The sequence below is a fragment of the Neodiprion virginianus genome, chromosome 2, assembly GCF_021901495.1.
Source record: "Neodiprion virginianus isolate iyNeoVirg1 chromosome 2, iyNeoVirg1.1, whole genome shotgun sequence".
NCBI lineage: Eukaryota > Metazoa > Arthropoda > Insecta > Hymenoptera > Diprionidae > Neodiprion > Neodiprion virginianus.
Window position 1 is genome coordinate 30,461,519 of NC_060878.1, and position 23,194 is coordinate 30,484,712.

General features: G+C 43.8%; 1 protein-coding gene and 1 long non-coding RNA gene across 8 annotated transcripts in view; one reads left to right on the forward strand and one right to left on the reverse strand.

Annotated features, from left to right (window-relative positions):
* Positions 1-23,194, reverse strand: part of LOC124298572 (E3 ubiquitin-protein ligase MIB1) — a 247,776-nt gene that overhangs the window by 76,561 nt on the left and 148,021 nt on the right. The gene's annotated exons all lie outside the window — the stretch shown is intronic.
* On the forward strand, positions 1,748-22,056 carry LOC124298583 (uncharacterized). 5 transcript variants are annotated; one of them, XR_006906844.1, is made up of 6 exons: positions 1,748-1,984; positions 3,109-3,473; positions 8,774-8,877; positions 10,420-10,668; positions 18,848-18,967; positions 21,938-22,056. It is a non-coding gene; the product is annotated as an uncharacterized LOC124298583 (long non-coding RNA). The 5 variants fall into 5 exon arrangements; XR_006906845.1 differs by having other exon boundaries at positions 3,119-3,473; XR_006906846.1 differs by lacking the exon at positions 1,748-1,984 and adding an exon at positions 19,644-19,743 and having other exon boundaries at positions 2,166-3,473.

Below are 23,194 nucleotides of genomic sequence, written 5' to 3' on the forward strand. Positions count from 1 at the left end.
CTGCTCAGGGTGGCGTTGCCAGGTAATGCCTTATCGACCTGGTGCGAGTTCTCAAGTCAAAGGGGTAGCTGGTGCAGAACTTATAGGTACCCAGAACGTTGGGACGCTACGCGCTTCGCCAATCCTTAGATTCGCGTGATGGCTCGACGATTAGTTCGGTTCGTTTCTCGCCTCGCGTTGCTGCCGATGGGAATTATTTGTCCCGATGGTATACGTACCTAACCGCGGGTTTTGATGGATCAACGGGAATGTGAAAGACACCGACGGAGCTCGTTTCGTTTCTGTGAATGTACATTTTTCCCCAGAGGGATTCTCCTCGCCCTTATTAGCTCGGTGTATACCTTACGGATCTGGAAGGTGACAGAATTTCACATCGGAAGGACAGGGTTTCATTCATATTAATGTCCAGGTAGTTGCGGTGGGACGATCTCAATTTGTGGATAATACAATTACAGCCGACGGGGCGCGCGAGTGAATTATTTTACCTGTTTTTGAGATTAATTTAATTTTTTCCGTTTCTCTCCTTTCCTTGCAGAGATGCGCAGAGAGACAAAACTTCGCGTTTGCTTTTCTCAAAGTGTGTGACCCCAATTTCGTTGAAAATCAACGGCAGAGTTGAACCGTTGTACGTGGGTGTGGATTATCTGTGCACGCCAAACTCGTCGAGCTGCTTTTTCAAATACACAATGAAAAGTCAATCAGCGACGTTGCCGCGTTCTCCATTCGGAGACATCCGCTGACACGAGTCAATTTATATTTCAGATCTACGAATGTTTAATATCCCTACCCACTGTTTCAAACGGCCATGCATTAGTTTTGACGTCAAAACTGGTCGGGAGTTTGAATCACGGTTCCAGAATCATTCATTTCGGCATCTATACTCGCGTGTCGTTTACTACGCCAAGGTTCATAAGTTTCTATCTTTTCAATGGAAGATTTTTACGATCGTCACGGTGATAAATTGAAACAAGTTCTCAACGTCTGTTCAAAACTGATTTCTTGATTTACTGTTGGTTGATGGTTGTTCAAATTTAAAAAGAGCTATTAACCCGTTTGAATCTTACTTGAAAAATCGGTTTTGATAAATTTAAATAACTCTGCTTGACAAGATAATCCTACGATTCTCATCGTAATTATTTTCTATCTGTACCACTATACGCAATAATTGTAAACGATGAAGAAAGTAAGAAGGAAATGTACGATCTATGAAAGGAAGAAAGAAAAAAAAAAGGGAAACCGGAAAAAAATGAATCGAAAACAATAACGTAGGGAGCGATTGCGAGTTTGAAAGAATTACGTACGAAAAAAATCGGCGTTATCGTAAGGTAAACGAGGGGCAGAAATCGACGTCCATAACCTAGATACATCAGTGTGAAATAAAAAAAATGGGTCATATTAAAGGTTCATTAGGGCGGAGATGCCTATAGGAGGAACGGCGGCTGGTATCTGACCTAAATTCACGTAGGTTCGACGTCGGGTGCACCACCGCCACTGCCTCCACCTCCATCTCCACCACCACCGCCGCGGGTAGCAGCGGCAGTAGCACCAGCAGAAGCAGAAGCAACGGCACCGAGGGCGGTGGTTTTGGGGATAGGAAGGCAGGGTTGGCGCAGTTTGAACCCGACGTCTGAGCGACCGGAGCGCAGGCGTCGCGACGCTCCCACCACCCTGCGGCGCACCCCTGCGGGCGGGGAAGCGTCGCGACGCCCGCCGTCGGCTGCACAGTACGGGCCCGGATGCCCAGCCAGTAGTACACCGACGGTTTGGTCATACAGTTCGCAAACGGTTATCTCCGCTCCCTCGTACACACACACGCACGCACGCACACACACGACACACACACACACACACACGCACACTTTCGCATACGCTCATACAAACACAGACGCACACCTGTCGTACAGCAGCATCTTCTCGCCGAGTTATATCCACCACGCGTACAAGCCTAGGGGGTAGAATAAGGGGGTACGCTTTCTTACATTCGGTGAGAAATTATAGCTCGGAGAAGGATTAGGAGTCCCTCTCGAGGGCGTCACGGAGCAGACGTGGTGCAACGGGTTGAGAAATTTTCTTGGGGTTTATTCTGCCCTCATGTATTAATCACGAGAGTACTTGTGCCGGCGGAAGTTGGGTAAAGGCGAGGCGAAATTTCCGCCACTCTTTCAAACAAGATTCGGGGTATTCCAAGGGTGTTAATAAACCTTCGCGAAGGGAGGACCGGCGCTTTTCAAGCTTTTCGTCGTACAACTTGACTTGTTTTTTGTACTCTCGGTAATTGTTTGACGCTCCCTCGTTTTATCCCGACCGTGTTGTGCGGTTTTCTTTTTCCTTATTCACGGCAACCTTGCGCGAAACTTTGCGAAGCTGTTCTCAGCAGAAGTCAAAATCTCTGGGGGTCGTCGAGCTCTGACACTTGTAAAAAGGCACTTAGAGCAATTTACTTCCGGCGAAAGATTCTCACCCGTTTTACATTTATTCGACAGTCCCCTCGAGATTTACCGGGATTAGATAAAACTTGAAAGAAACATTTCCTCCGGTTAAATTGAGCGACGACACTGAACACCGCGTGGCAAAGATCAGCGCTCCGCATATAGGCCGGCATCGAGCCGACGGTAAAGCTCGCAACGGCGTGCGTCGCCTTGACGAAAATATCGCCGAAAGCGAGACGGAAGAAAAGAGAGAGAAAGAGAAACAGAGAGTGGACGACGTGCTCGGAAAGCTCGTCTATGTCTGTACAATGTTTGCATTAGACAGTGTGCTTTCAATGTTGAACCGGTGCGCGTTTCGTCAAGTTTAAAAGCCGCAAGCTCCCGATTTCGATTACCAGTCACGCTTATACGCGTTTAAAAAATGTAACTTGACCGGGTTTTTTTTCCTCACGATCTTTTAATCCGCTTCAACCAGTCAGCGCGCTGCATGAGAATTTGCAAGATTTCACAAATAGAACGGGTATTGGCAATGAAAGTATTCATAGCATGGAAACGGTACGGAGGACGTATCTTTGCGTCTTCTCCCGATGTCAAGCGGCGACGAGATTTAGCCACGTTCTATTCTACGCTTGACGTGCGGTTGCGTTAAGAGTGTGCGAGGGTCTGGAAATAACTCTAGGGATTAAAAGATGGCGACGTGGAGAACCGGCTGGAGACAAATGAGAGAGTAACAAATGAAGATACAGAAACAGCAATAACGTTTTAAAACGAAAAGCTCGGTTTTTCCGAGGTGACTAAATGTCTCGACAGTGAAAAATTTTTCATCGTTGTGAACTAATCGCGACAATGAATTGGCGATCGGCAAGAGAGAACGTTTGGAGGTCACCGCTGAACTGGTGAGAGAGAGCGAAAAGTAGATGGTCGGAGGCGGAGAGAATGGTAGAAACAAGTGCGTGTAGAGTGATAAACCGTTAACGTCATCGATTCTAGTCGAGTGATCCGATCGTCTGTCGGTTCTGCTGCAGCTCCTGATTTATCAACAAGGTAAAAATAGAAACAATTCTTCTCCTCCCATTAATCGTCGTCTCTGCATTCCTTTTTCCGTTTCCCCCGACTTGTTATTTCTCTTTCGTCATCTTGAACCGAGAGAAAAATATGCGCCCGGTGTACGCGCCTTGGTTCTCTATATTCATACATTCGTCGTCGCAAAGTATGCATAAATGAGGAGAACACGACCGGCGTGATAGTTTGGGACTAGAGATATATTTAACACGGTGGTCTCGCGTTACCGACATATCTTTCAGAGCTCGAAATAGACAGGGTTCCTCTTTAAACGCGACTTGCGTCGAAATGTAGTAAAACTCTGGTGCGCGTCCTCGTCTGATTCCATGGGTTTCTTCTTCTCCTTCGTCTCCTTACCTCCAGCAAATTTTCCGCCCTGTCCACCCTCCCATCTCTCTTTTTCTCCCCCGCGTCTGTTTTAATTCTGATTGAATTTCGCCTAGTTTGATCAAATTGAATTCACCCTTTTTTCACCGTTAAAGAAGAAACGATCGGTAAATTCCTAGCACCACTTTGGCCTTAACAGAACAAAGACTTTCAACCTTTGTAACGACACGAAGCGAGTGTATTGTTATCAGCTTAGTGCTTTCCGTTTCGTCAATACGCCAGTTCAGACCTTGCAAAACCTTAACGAGCCAAACTGAACTAAAAAAAAACTCAGCCCTCGTTAATCCGTGCCAGTATGTACATTCAACGAATTTTTCTCAACGAATTCTTTTAGCTTTGTGTTTGATCTCCGCACCTATTGTATACCACTGAAACTATTCACTTTGTGCTTTGAGCTTTGCTCGTGACCCAGTAGCATTCAGGTGCCGGGAAGCCGAGAAACGAGAAGGAAGTGACGAACGGAGAAAAGGGTACGTGCGAGTAACTGACCATTACGCGAAATGTCAACGACCTCAGGACCGCAATGAAACACGAATATTGTTATATTGCAAATTGGCGTTTACTACCGGACTCGACGTCACGGTGATGGGGGGAGTTCCATCGTTAACAAGAAACATTCGAACACCAAAAGGAATCTTGAACAAACGAAGAAAACCCAGACACGGATCAACAAGGAATGCTGATATTGCGCGTAATGTTAAGCTTAGCTGGTTGAACACGGGTCAAATATATAGCACGGTTGAGGCATTTGGTCCCCTTCAACCAGCTGTAGTTGACATTAGACCACACATCGGTAATCGTCATCGAGATGTCACGTTCAACTTCGGAATCGACAAAAATCACGACCGTTGGAGTTTTTTTTCCCCTCCCAAAGAAGAGAGAAAATAACAGATATGGCATAGTGTGTGTGATTGTAACGCTGCTCTCGAAGCAAGAGGAAATGAAAAGACAAATGGTGTCAAAATATGTTAAGTGCGAGGTGACGTTAATGTTTGTGAAATATGGGTAAATGATATTGTGGCGTATGAGCTGTATATATCAGGTTTTGAAAATTTTATTTAAATAGCGATAAATGGTAGCGGTACAATTTTCGACAAGTCTTGCACGGTCTGTTCAAGAGCGTAGTGCGACTAAGAGTGTTTTTTAAATTTACACCAGTCTCTTTCGTAAGGTTACGTAAATCGCTGTACACCTGTCCGTCTAAAATCTTGGCGCCTGCAGTCGACTCTGCGCACGTATTTATAGAAAAACTATAATTTTAGGCTCTCGGGCAGTTGTTGGAGCCGCGGAATTCATTTTGTCTCATTTACGGACTCGGATTAATTAGGAAAATGGTTTTAGAGAACTTCGGCAACCGGGGTTGTGCAGTGAATTCGTAAAGCATTGTTATTACTACTTCAACAATCTAACAAAACTACGTCAGCGTCGAAAATAAAAGAATTACTTCATTTTCACAATTATCGCGTTATCGGTTCAAGTTAGTTCTACAATGACGGATGTAAATTACAGCTAGTTGAATAATAAAATAAAAGTTGCGGTTCGCGGAGGTTTAAAAGGTTCAATTATTCAAAAGTTGGTGGAAATAAATGTACATATGTACACATGCATATACGCGGTAATATAGATATGTACACATACTTTGTTTCATCGTTTCACCGGAGCCGTGCCGCTTTTCAATTTCATAGAGAGACAATTGCGCCTCGTCGAGGCGAGGTCGGGGTGATGATTCGAACAGCGGAGCTGGTAGCGAGGTAGGAAAGTGCAACGCCGGGAAAAGACAAGAGCAATTATTTTTAAATTGTCCTCTAGAGTAACAATGATTCTCTTAATTATCTGAGGGAGACTTTTATATTTAATTGTATAAATTTTCACTATTTCAACTAGCAGTCGACTGTGGAATTTCTACACGTTTATATACGCCGCCTAAAAACGACATAGAAGAATGTTGTCTGGCTTACGTAATCGATTAGTTTTCATTATTCTTTCGTAACACGTACCTACCCGCGAATTTGTTTCCACTGTTGACTTTGCACCGCACCCTGAAGTGTCGTCGGACAATAAATATACACGGTAAAACAATACCCGAACGGATAGACAAGCATTATCGGTGTTTCTTTTCTTTTTTCTTTTTTTTCTTTTTCATTTTTTCACAAAGTTCGCGATATACGCAGTCTTGAATTTTTCCGGATTCACCCCGCGTTCAAGGAGCTAATAATACCGTAACGTGTTTCCATTTCGTTGAATTGTCAAGCATCAGTTTCGTGACTTTGGTGAAATGGAAAGAAATGGCGAGATAACAGCGGGCGTCGCCCGAATGTTGGTCAAATATTTAACCGAAACTCCGGAGTTTAAAGTGTTCAAATCTTGCCTCGAGATACAATGGCAAGCCTAATACAGATTCTAATCCAATATAAGCCAAGTAGCTTAGTCCGATGCATGTACACTTCTCTCGACCCGAATCTGGTTTTAATTAGATTTTCGCCTTTCCTGCCCTTCCGGATCCCGTGCGATTCATTACCATGAAAGCAATAACAGTTGATTATAAAGCTCGTGTATCCGGGCACAATAGAACTGCGAGGAATTGAGGTTTTGGTTTAGGCTTACAGACTTGCAGAGAGGTCAGAGGTTGAGAGGTTTGAGCCATGAGACTCCGGATCGTCTTACGTTACGTTACTTTAGCTTCGCCTAAACCGGGGAACGATTGATCTATTCTCTACATACATAAAACTCAACGTCACTCTATCACTCTGTCCACATGTTTGCTTATAAAACCACAACTACTGAAACAATTTCGATGCCCTATTTTTTTTTTTGGGGTTGATGATGATGGCAACGTACGTCCAGTTTTTGGGCAATATCGCGTTACAACCCGATCAATAGTTTTGGAGACATAACGATACCCACTTACAACTCTGACTAGAATCTTATAGACAGAGGAAGGTCATGCTGTAGAATTTTCAAGGTCTTGATGGACTCTGCAAAAAAAAGTCCACGAGAGCAATGACTGTGTCTAATAGTTTTGCCACAAGAAGCATTTGAAAATATTCACAAGCGGAGCCGCAACGGACTGATAATCTTTTACATATGTATAAAAGCGAGTGGAACCAGTTTTAGCTAATATATTGTGTCTCCTCGGAGATTAAACCAGGTGAAAGCGATGAATTGAGAAGAATGGTTCGACGGAAGATTAAAGATTTTTTGGGACCAGAGGGGACACACATTGCCGCGTATATCCATACAGACCATATTTGTTCATGCGGTGAAAATATCGTTAAGGCCTTTGCAATGTTTCAGGGAGAGTGGCAGATCTGGCGCTCAATGAAACAGATAAGTGGAATGTGGAAGATAAATTTGTAGGTGGAAGGAGGGATGTTGAGGTGATAGATATAATACTCCGGGGACCGCGACAAGACTTTATAAAGTGATTGGATTTCGTTGAATTGATTTTTTACCTCCGTAACGGCTTCGATACCTCGAAGCTTTCCTGTTTTATCAAATGAGATTTGAGACAAAGAGCAGAAAAAAATGAGTGATACGCGATCCCGTTGATCGAGTGGGAAGGGGTCTAACAGGAGTAAGATATATTTCAAGTATACAAAAGTATAAATTTAACCGTGGAAAATACTTCAATCGTTTCAGAACGGAAAATGTATATATATATATATATATAGAATAGAATATATTATATGTATATATATATATATATACATGCACATACATAATATACTCTGCATGCACGAAGGAAGTGAATAAGCGGTATTTTATGAGAATATATTCTAAAAGGAAAAGCAATAAACGAAGGAAATAGGTAGTGAACGAGAGTCGAAAAGTGTCGTGCGGATGGAGAAGAGAGAGAGGGAGAGAGAGAGTATGAGTACTGGGAAGGCAGCTTAAAGCTTGTCGACGATGAGAAAACATCGCTCCGCCTGCGTTGCGGCTGGAGAAGGTTGAATTTTTCCCATTGAAATAAAATGCCAGACGTGTACAAATTAGGTTGAGTGCATTTCACTATACTTCAAAGTAGCCAGAGTAATGTAATCTTCGCGTTCATGCTGACGCGGTGTGCAGGCGGCGTACGCCGGGTGCGTTGCGTTAGCGAAATACGTTTTTCCCTTTATTCCTTTGATTCTCTTTTCATGTTTAGACTAAATTAGCTAGGTACTAACGTCGTATAATCCTCGACGGTTCGTACCTTGCGCCTATTTATCCTGCGCGGGCCTACTTCATTCAAATTCTCGAAAACATTTCATCGTCCCCTTTATCCTTGCAAAAAGCGCCAGAATAAACTGTGCGAAAGACTCGGAAATCCTTCGTTGAACATTCAAGATCAGAACCCCGAGTATAAACTTACCATAATAAATTCGAGGTTTTAAAACCCACCCGTTCTCCAAGCAACCAAATAATTGTTCTCGTCAAACGCTCCCGACTCTCGTGAAATGATGATCGAAAATTTAAAAAAAGATACTCATTGCCTCGGCAAGTAAATCACTGCAAATGCAAATACTCTCCATTAATTTTCACGAGCTATCACTCCGCGAATGACGTGAGGTCCGAGCGGCAAGACTCTTTTTATGGTCGAGAGACACGAGAATGTATCGGTACGGTTTCACAGAAAACGATTATTGGCAAAATCACGTAAGCAAAGTATTTTCACACTTCCAAGCGAGCGATGGAAGATTTAATAAAAAAATAATTCACTCACATACCTATTTTCTTTCACGCGACGGATGATCGATATATCAAAAACGAGTTTTACTATCACGCTGTGAATGTACTTTTTATTCACTCATATTTCGGCGTTGAAATGCTTGTAATCATGGTTATATTACGTATGGAAATAATTCCGTTGAAATCATCTTTAATTAGACATGTTTTAAGGTATTGATTACTTACAGGCGGACCTGCTTCCGTGACGAGTTTCCTTTCCTTACATCGGCACCCCGACATCGTGTACCAGAAAGAACACCACCACTCGAGTATGCCAAACACTATCACCTGGGTACGTATGTGTGGATGGATGGATAGATGGATTCACGTGCGTCTAAAGGTGCTTAGTCGTACCGAACTAGACAACGGCTCGCGGTGAACTAACTGATACGAGAGATTTTGTCTTTGGGTATCGGTTAATCGTGCTTCGAGGTTGCCCTGGGACAAGAGCTGATTGTAAACAGAGAGGGAGGTCTAGCGTATGGCGTTGTGTCGAATAACGTTCGCCGTAAACAAGGCAACAACGCATCGCCCTGTTTGTGTTATTACAAAACGCCGATCTGCACGCTGACTTGTTTGAGTTTAAGCACGGTAATTACATATCACCGATCGCGTGGTCATAACAACCTCGGGTTAATTGAAATCCATCAATTTATAATCGAACCCTGTTTATGGCACTGTACAATTCGCTACTTACCGAATCATAATTTGATATTAATGAGATACGCGACGATTATTCCACCTCCGATGCAAACAATCAGCCCCGCAGGCATTGCCTCTGTTTCATTTTCAACCACGTAACGTAATTTGGATAAATTTGTATTGTTCGTTTCTCTCTTTTTCTTCTGCAATACCTATTTCAAATTTATATTGAAAAATCGTGATTTATAATCCGGATGGGATCACGTTATTTGAGAAGAGAAGGGGGAAAAAAAACGGAGTGAAATCTACATTGTAGGTACGATTGCGTGTATCAAGCTGTTAAGGAGGTTCGTAAGGTTCCGCGTATTTCACAGAAGCGATTTAATCACCGCCCCCAACTTTTCAACATAATACAGAACAATTTCTAACAATTTTCTACGCAGCTCCTTGAGCACACACCGTTACTTCGTCCGTGCTCTCTCGCAATTATGATCCCAAAATTGTTAGAGGAACGCAATTATCAAAGTAGAGAAACTCTGGGAAAATAAAGACCCGAGACAATAGAAGGCGACGAAAGGAAAGCCAAGGCTGTGCATTGATAATATGGCGGGGTGTCGTGAAGGGGTGACGTCGGTTTAGGGTTAGCGGGACAAGAAGGGATGACGAGGCGAAAGGGGCGGAGGGAGAGGGTGGACGAGAAAAGAGAAGCAGGCAAGCGCGTCACTCACAGCTGACAGCCTCGCCCTGGCGTTCAACGTCACCCAGATTAATGTTTCCCTTTACTTAAAGGCCGCGGCGCAGTAGGCAGAGCACGTCACACCCTGGCCGCCACACAACGCACTTATGGTAGCCACGACGCAACACCTTCGCCGTTGTTTCTTTCCGTTCTTGTCGGTGTCGTTGCCGGTATTGTCGGACAGAGCCAACCTGGCACGCAAGTTCTTTGTCACAGCGAGGCGACTCGAGGAGCCGGCATCCCCGTTTCCATTCAAGAGGTCCCGAACCCGAGAGAAGAAAAACACTCTATTCCTGGGATATTACCTTGCTTGGGGATTTGCATTTAATTGATAATCCGTACTGTCGAGATGGAATCCTCTCCCCTCTTCTCCCGCCCACTTGTACCTATGCGCGTATACATATATACGTACGTATATACGCAGGAAATTCATTAAACCTTTGAACTTTGCCGTAGGGAGGTTTGGCGAACGTCGAGTGGTTGCGACGCATAAATACGGACGAGGAACGTTATTAGGAATCCATAATCAACAGGTCGGGCGTCCGACTCCAAGTCTGTTCAACAAGTCGGCCGTACCTGCTCAAACTTCGATACCCCCGACGACGTTCGTTTTGGAAAAGCAAATAAGGGCGAAAAAGCGAATGAAACACACACAGCGACACCGACGACTAGCTGGGTTATAAGTGCGGTGCACCCTCTATCCGGGTACGTAAGTCTCGACTTCGAGTAAAAGTTACCCGAGTATCGCCAGTGCGTAGCATATATCGCTATATATGCATGCAGAATGCACTCATAAATGCATGTGCACAAGTGCATGTTCAACTACATTTCATACGAAGAACACAATATGCTGCAGAAACATTCGAATGCGAAATGTCTTTCCACTCCTTATCTTCGAGAAGAGGGACGGTCCTCGGACAAGAACTGCCTGAATCGTTTTATCGCAAAGGCAGAACCGTGCCACCTTTTCGCGTAATCGAACATGGAAATATTTCGATTGGGCACAATGCGTGCGTAAATTATGTACGTTTGTCGAAATCCACATATCAGCCCGCCCTCGGACCTCTGGCGAATCTTTGATTATTCTCGCGTTACATGTGCAGGCTGCCGAGTAGACAGACCCTTTCGTAGACTGGTTTATCATCCACCAAGAGAGGCGTGAGCTGTGAAATCCAATGACGGAATTATCCTGTCAAAATTAAACGCACAACTTGATCTTGATTGTACTGGGATAGAGTTAAATAACGAGAATTGGAAGATTGAATTTCAATCCAAAGTGGGACAATGTCGTCCATGCTAACAGTGTCTCTTCTAAATGGTTCATAACTGCGGTCATACGGACCATACATCAAATGCTCTGACCCTTTAGGGTGGCACGTGCTTCTCCGTGGTTATTCCACTGAATCCAGATGCCTGCCCAGTTGGAGGCATCGTGATAGGTTGAAACCGAAAACCGTGCCGACTTCCGTCGAGTTGCGAATACGTCAGTCGTGGCAACATTGAAACAGTCACTGTAAAAATTCAATTAATCCCTTCGCAAACGATTTCTTCATTGAGAGCCAACCTTCAGATTGAGCTGAAAATCGAATCAACTGTCAGTAGAATGTACCTTCGTAAAATATACGGAAACTGAAAAAGAGTCAACACATTGGCACGGTTGTTGTTCGAATTGATACAAACTCTGGTACCTGGGTTCTGTCACGCTTTATTTTTCAGAGATTGCTTGAATTCGTGGAAGCTTGTACGACTCGACAGCTTCAGTTTCTGACGATAAGAATAGAACCATCAATCCAGAGTAAAGTCACGTCACCATACCATACAATATGCAAATTTCTCATAGCTTTCAAAAACACACCACTTATTACCGAAATACGAGTAATTCGTTGCGTGAATCGTGGAGTGTGTTGGGTTCACGTTCTTGTTCACACGCGAATAACAAAGACCGCGGCAAGAGAGAAGCGATGTCCTATACAGCGGGAGAGCATGCTCAAACCGTTCTTTTCTATACAACAACGGATTTCAAGAATGCCACGAAAGCCATTCTCTAGAACAAATAACCGGTAATATGGCTGAGCATTATTACGCGATTTCTTTTATATACTGACGGGGCTGAGCGATACGGTGAAATCTATATGATAGACGATGGGTTTCAGTGTGGAGATTGCATTTGCCGACTACCGTCAGGTAGACACCCCGCCTGGTAGAGTTAATATTTACCCTGTTCATACCATTTGCGTGAAGGCAGTGCGCCGAGGATTTCCAGTCATATCATCCACCCGGTTGAAAAACCCTATCATTCGCTGCGAATTGCTGCCAGGAACGCGCTCTGCTTCCTCTTTCGCGATATTCCCCGCACTTTATACATTTCGCACACTGACATATGTTTTCATGGAATCGCACACACCTACGTCAGATGTAATTCTGACGTATTTTATTACCGTATCAAACGAGATAAATTACAGCCGTGTTTAATTTGACACGAGCGTAATTTATTATTATTGTTGTTGGTGTTGTTGTTGTTGTTGTTGAAAAATTATTATTATTATTATTATTATCATCGTTGTTATATTCTTTCGCTGTTACACAAACAGCGGAAACACCTCGCATTCCTCATTCTCCTTACATCACAACCGCTGCACGAGCGTGTTGTGTACAAGTATTTACACAGCTATATACGATATTCATGTATACGGAAGATTTAATCCCTGACAAATTGCAGTGTTCGTAAATATCCGTGGGGCTTATCTGACGGATCTATCTAAGCATCAGGGATGTACAATGCGCGTGGTATTTAGGTTCTCCGAATGTTGGCATTCCGTATTAATCGTATTAAATGGTCGCTAAGCACGAGCTTGAGCAGAAAAAATTGCGAAAGCTCGCTGCGGAGCGTTGCGTTGCGCGTTAGTATCGAGGGATGAAAATTTTCAACGAACGAAAAATACGTGCTTCCCGATACGAAAACGACATCGCGCATGAAGGGTGCCCCGTATACGTATATATAAATACAGTACATCTGTATCCAAACGCGTCCCTCTACTGCATCGTTACGATTCCCCCTCCCTTCGTATTTCGCACCCCCGCAAATACCGCGCGACGCCGGGCTTATCGCGACGCAATGACACGTTCAGATGACAAAGTCAAATTTACTACCTTACGTGATGGGATGAGGAGAACCGGGGAGCCATTGCAGGCAGTCGAGCTATTCAAAAGCCAGTTATCGTTGCCCGGTTACAGGTGGGTCGTAGGTACGCGCTTCCGTGGTGGTAGTTATATCGAGTGGGAAGATCGCCGGGCGGGTTGAACGTTGATTATTCAGTTGGGAAATAGTTAACATTCTACGATTTAATTGAACGCGGACCCGCGACGAGGGTTTCGGCGCAGTCTCGGAGTTGAAAATCTCAACAGCACGTAAGGTGCTTCGAGGGGCGAGGGGTTGATGTTCCGCAGTGTTCAGCGCCGCGGCGGCTGATAGAATTCGAAAAGTGTCAAGCTCCGGAGCTCGAAAATATATGGGCTATGCGCGTCAAGAGCGAAATAACATCCCGGGGTAAACCAAGCGTGTCTGATAGATCTTGCGGTATGTCGCGCGAACGGTAAGGTACCCCTTTCCGCCCTTCGCGGCGTGGCGATAGGGGTGGGGGGATGCCGTCAACGACACCTCAATCACCGAACCATTCGGCACTGCGGCCGCGGTTCCGCGCACTCCGCAACCAGCCCCGGCTTGTATACATAAACGTGAAATCCATTAACGATACCTTCAATCGACGTCTTTCCTTCACGTGTGCTCTCAGCCGTCTCCCGTACCGGGAACCTCGCTGGTTAAGCAAATAGAACTTTACCTGACAAACGACGTAATTCGGAACTGCATTAACGCCTTTCGCCACGTCGCTGCATATACCCGACAAAGCTCGTTTCGTCGGAAGTTCGTCACCAGCTGCGGTGAAGATCGCCTCACCGCCGAGTTTCTATCTCTCGCGATGAACGTCGACTAACGGGAGAATTATCCGCAACTCAAACATCCTCCCCCCGGATTTGTTAGTCCAGTGCGATAAAGGCGTGGGCACTAATTACACTCCGTCGTCGGGCCGGTTGAACCGGTTCGATTTATCGGCCACGTAACGCAGACAGTAACGGGGTGCAACGAAAGTACACACGTGTACGTTGTTAGGCAGATGAAAGTCAACAGAGGCGGCGTGTGAGTATGATATGGAAATTGGCTAATGGCGTCGGGGGGATGGCGGATGACGAGTGAAGGTGAAATTCGGCGATAGGGTGAACCGCGCTTCTCTACACCTGCCGTGCCACGGTTGGCGAACGTTGCGGTTCGCGTTTCGCGTTTCGACCTCTGGAACCGCATCGTAGTGATGCGCCTATCGCCGGACGTTGGTATCCGATGACCGTAGAATTCCTGGCACGAATTCATACGTGTAACGAAAATGTACCACCTCGTTACACGGTGCTCCGTTCGATCGAAACAATTTTTTCACCTCAATGGCACGAAAGTTTTAAATTTCTAAAGTGCAATCTTGAGGAGAACGAACTTGAAGTACCTACTATAAGGATAGTGCCGGATGGAGGTTACCTCGTCAAAGTCTGAGGTGATCATTTCTCGCCACGGTGAAACGGCCTAGGGGAGGGGAGGAAATGGTTTGCTCTGTGTCTGGAGAAGCTAGTCTCCGCCTTCTGCTCGCGGCTCCATCGCCGTTCGTCTAGCTCTTACTTCTGCTGCACTTAGCAGATCGAGAGAAACCAAACTGTGGATATACAGAAACGGAAGTGGATATGTTGATACGGTGTAAGCGGTATAACGCACACCGCGCAGCAAACAAAAGTCACTAAGTCAGATCCCGTTCCGACGTATCGCCGTTCCGCGTTCCTTTCTCATTCCGTTCCGACGACGGAACGACGTTTCGAGAAAATACATTTAAATGGAGGCCATCCACGGGGCTCTGGGTAGTTGGGTACAATGATGCCTCCGGTCAGCGAGGACTACAATGGTCGCTTCCTCCTCCCCCGAATCTCTTTCACCGTCTCTCTCTTTCCTCTCTCTCCCGTCCGCCTCGGAGGCCGCGTCCTCGTTCCTTCCTCCGACTATAATTTACCCCTGCTTTGCATATAAAAAGCAACAATGGAAACGGCTTCTAGCCCGGTTGCTGGAGCCACGGTCTCTGAGCGAAAATTTGATTTGTCGTTTCGCGGGTTGAAATTTGTACTTTTTGTGTACCTAACCCGCGCCGTTCTCATCGAGGACGAGTTTCAAAACGGGGACTTCTAGATTGCCTGTTTTCCGTATAAAGTATTGTTATTGTAATATATTATCGCCGCATGAATCGTTTATTCGTGCGGGATGAAAGGGGGAGAGAAAAAATCAGAGTAGAAAACTAATAACACGTACGGGAAAGAGTAGAGAAAATATCTGAATCACCATTACCGAATTCAACGCTATCCTCCAAGTCCAAAAGAATGAGAAGCCGTTTCATAAATTCTGAAGGATTCGAAGGGTGCATTTTCATCGTCGTTACGCAGCAAAAAAAAATTGGGTCACGCTTTATACGAGGCATTTTTTGCGTGGAATAAAATTTGACGAGTTACAGCGTTTGGAGTATCGGAAAGCTCCGAGGTTTCGACAGCAGCGAGAGTTACGGGTGTCCTTAAATTTGACGGATATCCGGATAAACCGGGGCATCGCTGGGGCCGAGCGTAAATTGTCGGATTTGAAATTTCCCGCTCTGCATCGAAATATTAGAATTTTTCCGTGAGTTTGGTTGAATTCAGGCGAAAGCGGCGGCAGCTCCGGGCTAGAGGTAAAATTTAAATCAGTTTTACATCGTTGGCCGTCTAATATATCTTACCATCTTCCCCAGAACTGTCTACCCACACCCGAGATGCTGGAATCCGGCTTGCTGGTTGCATTTCTGCCGGCATCTATTTCACCGAGGAAAGTTCTAGGCGCCTAAAAGGTGAATCCGGAGGAAGCTTCGGCGTTGAGTGGAGAAATTTTTTCACGCAAGTTATACCCAGCTCATATCTCTTCGTAATCGCCCAATGTATAACTTCACGGCCGTATCGTAACAAATGGAAAATCTTTCGCCCCGACAGAACTCGAATAAGAAATAAGGGAGGAGTTGAGGTCTAGAAAAATAATGTGAAGGCAGGCGTGAGAAAAATGGAACGGCTGGACATTAGCTATGCATGTAAATGTGAATGCCAAGCTGTAGAATTTCTGCCGCGATATAATAATTAATCCGATTAATTAAGACCACTTGCAGGAAAATATCTGCGCAGTGTAATAAATCAAAGTGGTTTTTTAATCTTGGAGTTTCTTTTCGTTTTTCTTCTTTTTTTTTTTTTTTTTAATCTTTATTCTTTTACCTCGTTTTTGCCAAAGCTGAAACAAATTACATCTCTTCTATCCACGCCGAATCTCTCTCTAGCTTTCCGGCTCGGGCTGAGACAAACGCACCTTTAAACAAGATAATTGGGTTATTTTTCTCGTCGTCATTTCGCGGCTCTAAATTAAAGGCGCAAGGAAGCACGAAGCGAGACGAGACGAGGCGAGGCGAGCTTACCCCAAGAAATTCTCATTTACAGAGAGAGAGAGCCTTGATTTCTAAGCGACTATGATAATTACGCTCGTGGCATAATGCCAGAAATTTCTTTTTCCAACGGCGCACAGGGTAAATTTACCGGGTAAATTTATATCGCTAAAAGAAGCCTGTACCCCTATTTTACATCTCACAGAACGTACCAACCTATGATAACGTACAAAAACCGGCCCACCTAGCGCAAAAATGTATCATCTATACTTGCTTCCGTCATAACAACCGATATTATCATCATTATTTCCACGAGATCTCGGTGGGATTATTCGCGGAACCTGCAGCCGGCGACTGGATATAAGAACGTGGTAATCTCTTTCTCCTCCCTCCCACTCTTCCATTTCTACCATTTCTACCGTCCCTCCCATCCCTACCATCCCCGACAGAGTCCACCAATTCCCGTAAATCGTAAATTGCAGCTTATCTCGCAAACACAATCCCCGAGCACCATTATCATGCTGATTCACGATTACCTGTCCACCCGTGCACTAACTGACTTCAGCTGTTTCCCAGTCTCGGTTACCTTGAATTAGGATTAAATTGGAACGAACGCGTTGTCCGCGAGTACCGCGGGATATCTGGCGATTGCTGGATCTGGGCAAACTACTGGAACAGTATTTCCAGACCTGCAGCATGGCGGACACAATTTTCCACAACTTGGAGATAAATTATCGACGGAAGCTTGAATATTTTTCATCCGATAAGAAAAGTGTTTTTTGTTCGAACGTTCATTCAAACAACTTCAAACGGAATAAGGATATTAGACAATTGCCGAGCGTCTTGGTGATTGATTATCGCACATATTTTAAATTACAGGTTGATAATATTCCGTAGACAATTATTTTACAAGCTCATGCTATGTTTCTTCAAAGTATTTCAGTTCATATCACTTCGATTGTCACTGCACTGACATTGATGAAATTGATTTTGAACTCGGCTGAAATGGTTTCATTTCAAACGAGTTTCCTCCATTCGACATATCTATAATCCGCGCGGATCTGTACGCAGAAGAAAGGACTTTTCACGACAGTTGACAAAGGGAATTTTTCCGACGAGTATATAAGGCACGCGGAAACTTGATCGTCATTTTTCCATATTTCCAGCTTTATCGCGAAAGATTGGTGCGAGGATAAAGTGGAGACAGAATAAAGCCTCGCCTGAGGCGAATAAGAGTTGAAAGTTGAAAATTGCGAGTGAAAAGAAAAAAATTGATTTGATAAGCAGGGATTGCGTGTTTTTTCCCTCGGTTGACGGTTGCGTTTTCGTCCCAGCCGACGTGATTCGGCATGGAACGGGAAAAATTAAATAAACAATCTCACGGCAAACAAGTGGACAACGATTGAGCGCTTTTAACGGTGAATAGAGGGTGAATAGAGTTTTAAAGCGAGGGTGTCGGTTTTATTTGATCCCTTGCGACTGCACGGAGAGCGTACCTATAATACCCATAGACCTTTACTACCCTAGCGTCGAGGCAGCGTCGCAACGTTGCTGCCAGTGGTTAACACGAGGGTAATATAGACTTTATCTACACGCGTGCGAGGGAGTGTCATGGGATATGTGTAAGCGATTAAAGAGTTTAACAACCGCGGGCGTGAGCGTAGTTAACAGTAACCGTTTACGCCATTAGCTGTACGTAACGGCGGCGGCGCCGTAAGCAGTCGCGGATAAAAAGAAGGAAAGAAAAAAATTTGCCACGGTAATTGTCAGTTTTTATTATCATTGTCATTACGTTTTTTGTCTTTCTTTTAATTTTTCTTTTCGCGGCTATGTAAAAAAAAAAAAAAACGGTATAACCGGGATGGAGAATCGTGATACGCGGTGCGAAAAATTCATACCTCGATAACGGAGACTTTCGTGTTGGGGTAGAAATAAAATGGTTAAAGAGTTGTGAAAAGCACTAGAATTTTTATACAGATCCACAGGGTGCCGCAAGATGTGCAATTTTTACGTGTTGCATAGTACGTGTTGGGAGTCAAATTGAACTGTACAGCTGTCAACATATGATAATTGTATTCTAAGTAATGGTCCCTCAATATATGCATCAGATGTGTTTAGAATGTTTGAAACTGTATCCAATATCGTTTTGAAAACAAAAGAACAAAAAATAATTGCAATTCGATACACGATGAAAACTTTTTAGAAATGTTGCTCGACCCTTCCACTTCCACTGGGAAAAATACATTCTCATTATTACATCTACGCGTGCTGCAGACTTTATTAATCAATGAAGGCAATTACCCACGTGAGTTTTTTGTTCTCATGTTTGTCTTTTCCTTTTAATACAGCTCGAAACGACTTTGGAAGGGAATTTCGGCAGAGGTGGTGCTACACCGGTTCGAGGAAGTATACCCAACGGATCTTGCACAACGTCTGGTGGGAAATCTAAGGCTTAAAGGAAACTACACGTACGTAAAGGTGAACGCGGAGGGGTTTATATCGTTGTTATTTATAACTGGGAAAACTGATTGCCAAGGATCGCGGGTAGATTACATGTCGGAAATTATCGGGCTGTGTGAAATTTTATACCATCAGGTAGGATTCAAACTTCCGAAAGACCAAAATTCCGAACGACTAAATACCTAAATATTTTTCAGATGAATGTGCGAAATTCTGAATTGTCGTAATGCCGGAATTTTAGACATTACCCGTCTATTATTATAAGGTTCTACATGTGTAACGAAAAAAAGTTACGGCTGGGGGAAGAAAAGTACCCTGCACAGATTATCCGAAGAACTTTTTGTTATACGTTAGAAAAGTAAAAATAAAAAATATTCTCGTTCCTAAAGTAGCTGGCGAATAATGATGTTGTAACATTGAAAATAGAACGACAAAAATAAATGCGATTCGTGAGGGAGGTGAAATTTAGACCTGACATCGATCTACGATCGAAATATACGGTCTACGTTGAGTACATATCGCCTCTATGATCGGAAAAGCACTTATACGAGCCAAGAAATCTCCTCTACACTTGCTATCGCGGCTGTATTGGCGATCAAATTTACGACTTGAACATACTCTTTTCGGAGTGGGTATAAGTCGCGTTACTGCGGCAAGATTTTACAGCATCTACTATACGTATAGGTATGTGCGGCGGACAGTGCGGCCTTGTATGCGGAGTTCAGGGAACAAAGCTGAAAGGGTTTTGGAACCGGGACCGCAAGAATTGTGGAAAATCATGACGGTAGTGACAATTAAATTTGCACCGACCAAATGTTGTTTTTCTTTTTTTTTTTTCTGATTCTTTTTTCGGAGGCGCGAAAACGCATGTCATGCATCGCGAGATCCGGGACGATAAAAACGTGCCGGGGTGGAAAAAGTTTTCTATATCCAGAGGGGAAAAAAAAGTTTGACAGCTTCGCGGAGTTTCTCCGATGGTGCCGAAACAAGCTTTTTCGCAGCCTGGTATTATGTACGGGTATACATGTAGCTGTTGTGTCTATTTGCGACGATGAAAATATCTCGCGAAATAAAACACGAGCCGGGGATTCAACTAGACTACATCTTCCTCTGAGATACAGCGACCCTGGAACATCCCTGCTTCAAATTAACGACAATTCATTATGCAATTTTCCGTTAACAACTTATCTTTCATGCAGTTTAAAGACAGGCTGATTACCAGTGTACATTTTTTCTGTAACTCGAAACTATTTTTCATACCAAATACTGATATACCGATTAATTTTGTTTGAAAGATTATAAGGAATACCGAATTTAAAAACTATGTACTAATTTTATTGCATGTATCAAAACACACATCTCTGACTAACTTATCGGCTCAAAATTCAAAAATGAAATAGACGTAATTTTTTCTAAATGGATCATTTATCACGTACGATTGAAATAAAAAATTCCAACATTTTGAAGAAAAATAAAACATTAATAAAATTGTGTCAAACTGTCACGGAAAAACAGATAAAAGACTTTCTATTAATCATTTCACTGATTGATTTTCGTAAGTCAAATTCAATACAAAACACCCGAAATCGTGCCAATCACCGCACTAAATTTGCGGCAAATTTAGGCCAGAAATTTAAATGTCGAAACAAATAATTCAAACGTACGTTGATGCGTAAGGACCAATTATATATTTGTGACACATAGTACAGATGTTTGAAAAGATAGCACCGCTAGCTCTCAAAGTATAAACTATATGCGGTGAATTTCATTTATTTCTGTCCACCTGGACTATACGTTGAGCAAAGTGTAGAATTTGGTAAAATGTTTGAAATGAAAATGGTAAATAAAGCGTGTTAAGAGCACTCGTTTTAAATCATGGATATTAAACAGCAAGTTTGCCGAAGGGTTCGGCACTCGGCTGGGCCGTATAAATCCAATCTGAAAGAAAGTGCGTTTTTTCAATACCCAGGGGTGCCGTACCAGTTTAACAGGGTTGAGCTGCAGGGCGTCAATTACAGCGGGAGGAGGGAGCGCGAATGATTATAAAAAAAAAAAGAGACGAGTAAAAAAATTAAAATAAAAATAAAGGAAGAAATGGGGGGGAAAAGGAGAAAAAAAATTGTTAAATAAACGTTGTAAACGAAACGGGCAGCGAGGAGGAGATGTCGCTTCGGCTCGCTAATGGTTTGAATTATTTTAGCAGTGCAGGGGTGGTATTAGGTACGCGGTTGGCCAACGACTCTAATAAAGTAAATAAAAATAAATAGGTGCCTACTCGCCCCGCGTTGTTCCAGGGCCGTGTTCCACCTTCCCGAACGCCATGGCGGCCACCCCGACTCGGCATACTGCCACCCCTAATTACCCCAATTTAGGGTAATGTTGTTTTCACTCCCAGCTATCTGTACTCTTCTGTTTAATGTACCGTGGCACCTGCTTGCAGCCTACGTTTAGCTCTACGTTTTTTTTTTTTTTTACCCTTTTTTACTTTACGGTTTCTGTTTCGCTCCCGCTGTTTTTGTACCGATGTTTTTCTTTTTTGGATTTCCTTTTTGACCTCGACATTTTAGTTTGTTTCTCCGCCGAACTTTTGCCTCCCCCTCCCCCCTCGCGCATGCAGGGCAAAGAACAACCGCGAATGCTTAATCGTACGGTTTTTCGACGTGCGAATTTAAGCCCCGCAATTTATTGCTAGGTAGCTGCACTTACCTCCTTCTAGCGGATATTTATTTCCACCTGGTTGTATCTACTATCTGCGTATACGTATAAACGAGATTGGCTGTGTGTTGCACATGCGTGTAGGTATACACACACATACACAAACGCGTATATATGTATATACGTATGTACCGGCAGAGGGAAAGATACTGGGGTGCAAAACGCGTTCGCCCGATGTTTTCATGCTCCGTATATCTGTACATATGAATATACCACATGTATACATATATGGATACGTGTATTTTTATTTGTTTCCATTTTAGTTTCAGAAAGCTGCGGCAAGAACGCCGGGAGAAGTGTATACGAGTGGGATGAGGCAAAAAAAAAAAAAAAAAAATGAACGGAGCTTCAACGAGGGAAGTTTAGGCGACTTTTTTTACAACCATATCCGTTTGTTTAGCTCGATTTTATGCCCACAAGGTACACATATATGTAAGTTACACCAGAAAAAAAGAAAGAAAACAGAAAATTATACATATCGAACCTCGCAAACTAAAATTTGCATTTATTGTTTTGTTCTGTTGAAAATTCAATTGCGATAAAAATAATGTAGACAGACTGATTAAAATGCACGGGTGAAACTTTCTGGTGAGACTGCGGAAGGAGGGGAGGAGAAAACAAAAAGCCCCCCTCCTCCCACCCCCCGCGGTCGTTAGTCCGTTGTGCATGCTTCATGCCGGTATTGAAAAGTTTGCAAATTTTTCCAACTCACTCGATAATCTCGCCCCGCAATTTGAAATTCCAATGCAATTCTTCCCGACAAGTGACGTACGTGATCTGCCAGTCTGAGAAAATAAAATACCCAGCACAACCTACACGTCGAAATACAAGGAATGAAAGCTCCGTAGGCGCACAGGCCGAGAACGAGGCTCTAGATGCGTTCAGTCGATGATTTGCATATGGCAAGAAATTCGCATTCTCATCCGAAGGGTCCCTCCTCTATCATCAGTCATCCAGCGCCTTCGCGGAACGAATTCATCGGCAATTTACATATTTCAATTTCTTACTCTCGACGAAAGTATCGGGGCGAAAATAACGAAGTACAGGAAGAAACTGATTAGGAATCGGTCTGAATCGGTATTAGAGGAATCGTATCGCAAGCATATTCGCGTCTAACGAATAAAGTAGGTTCGGCGGTGGAATTAAGGAAGACGGAGGCAGGGAAGATGGCGGTTCGGGCTTTCTCTGAACGGAACGGTCGAGTGAGCTCGGTAACGCAGTGGGTTGTAAACCTCTATTGTTCACGCGCTAATTGTTTAATGAATTTAATTACCGGAGCCTTCGCGAATATTATCTACGTCTGTCTGGGAATTTCAATCCTCCAACTATATTCTTGCGAGCTAGGCTACAACAGCCGAACAGAATGCTGCCTGCACCTCAACGTGTGCACAGCCACGAGTCTCCTTCTCTCAACAATAACGGGTGCGATCCTCTGAATCTTGTTGAAAAGAATCCAGCTTCGTCTCGAGCGATCCGAAAGCCCTCCTCTCGCATTGACGTCTTATTTATTTGTAATTCAA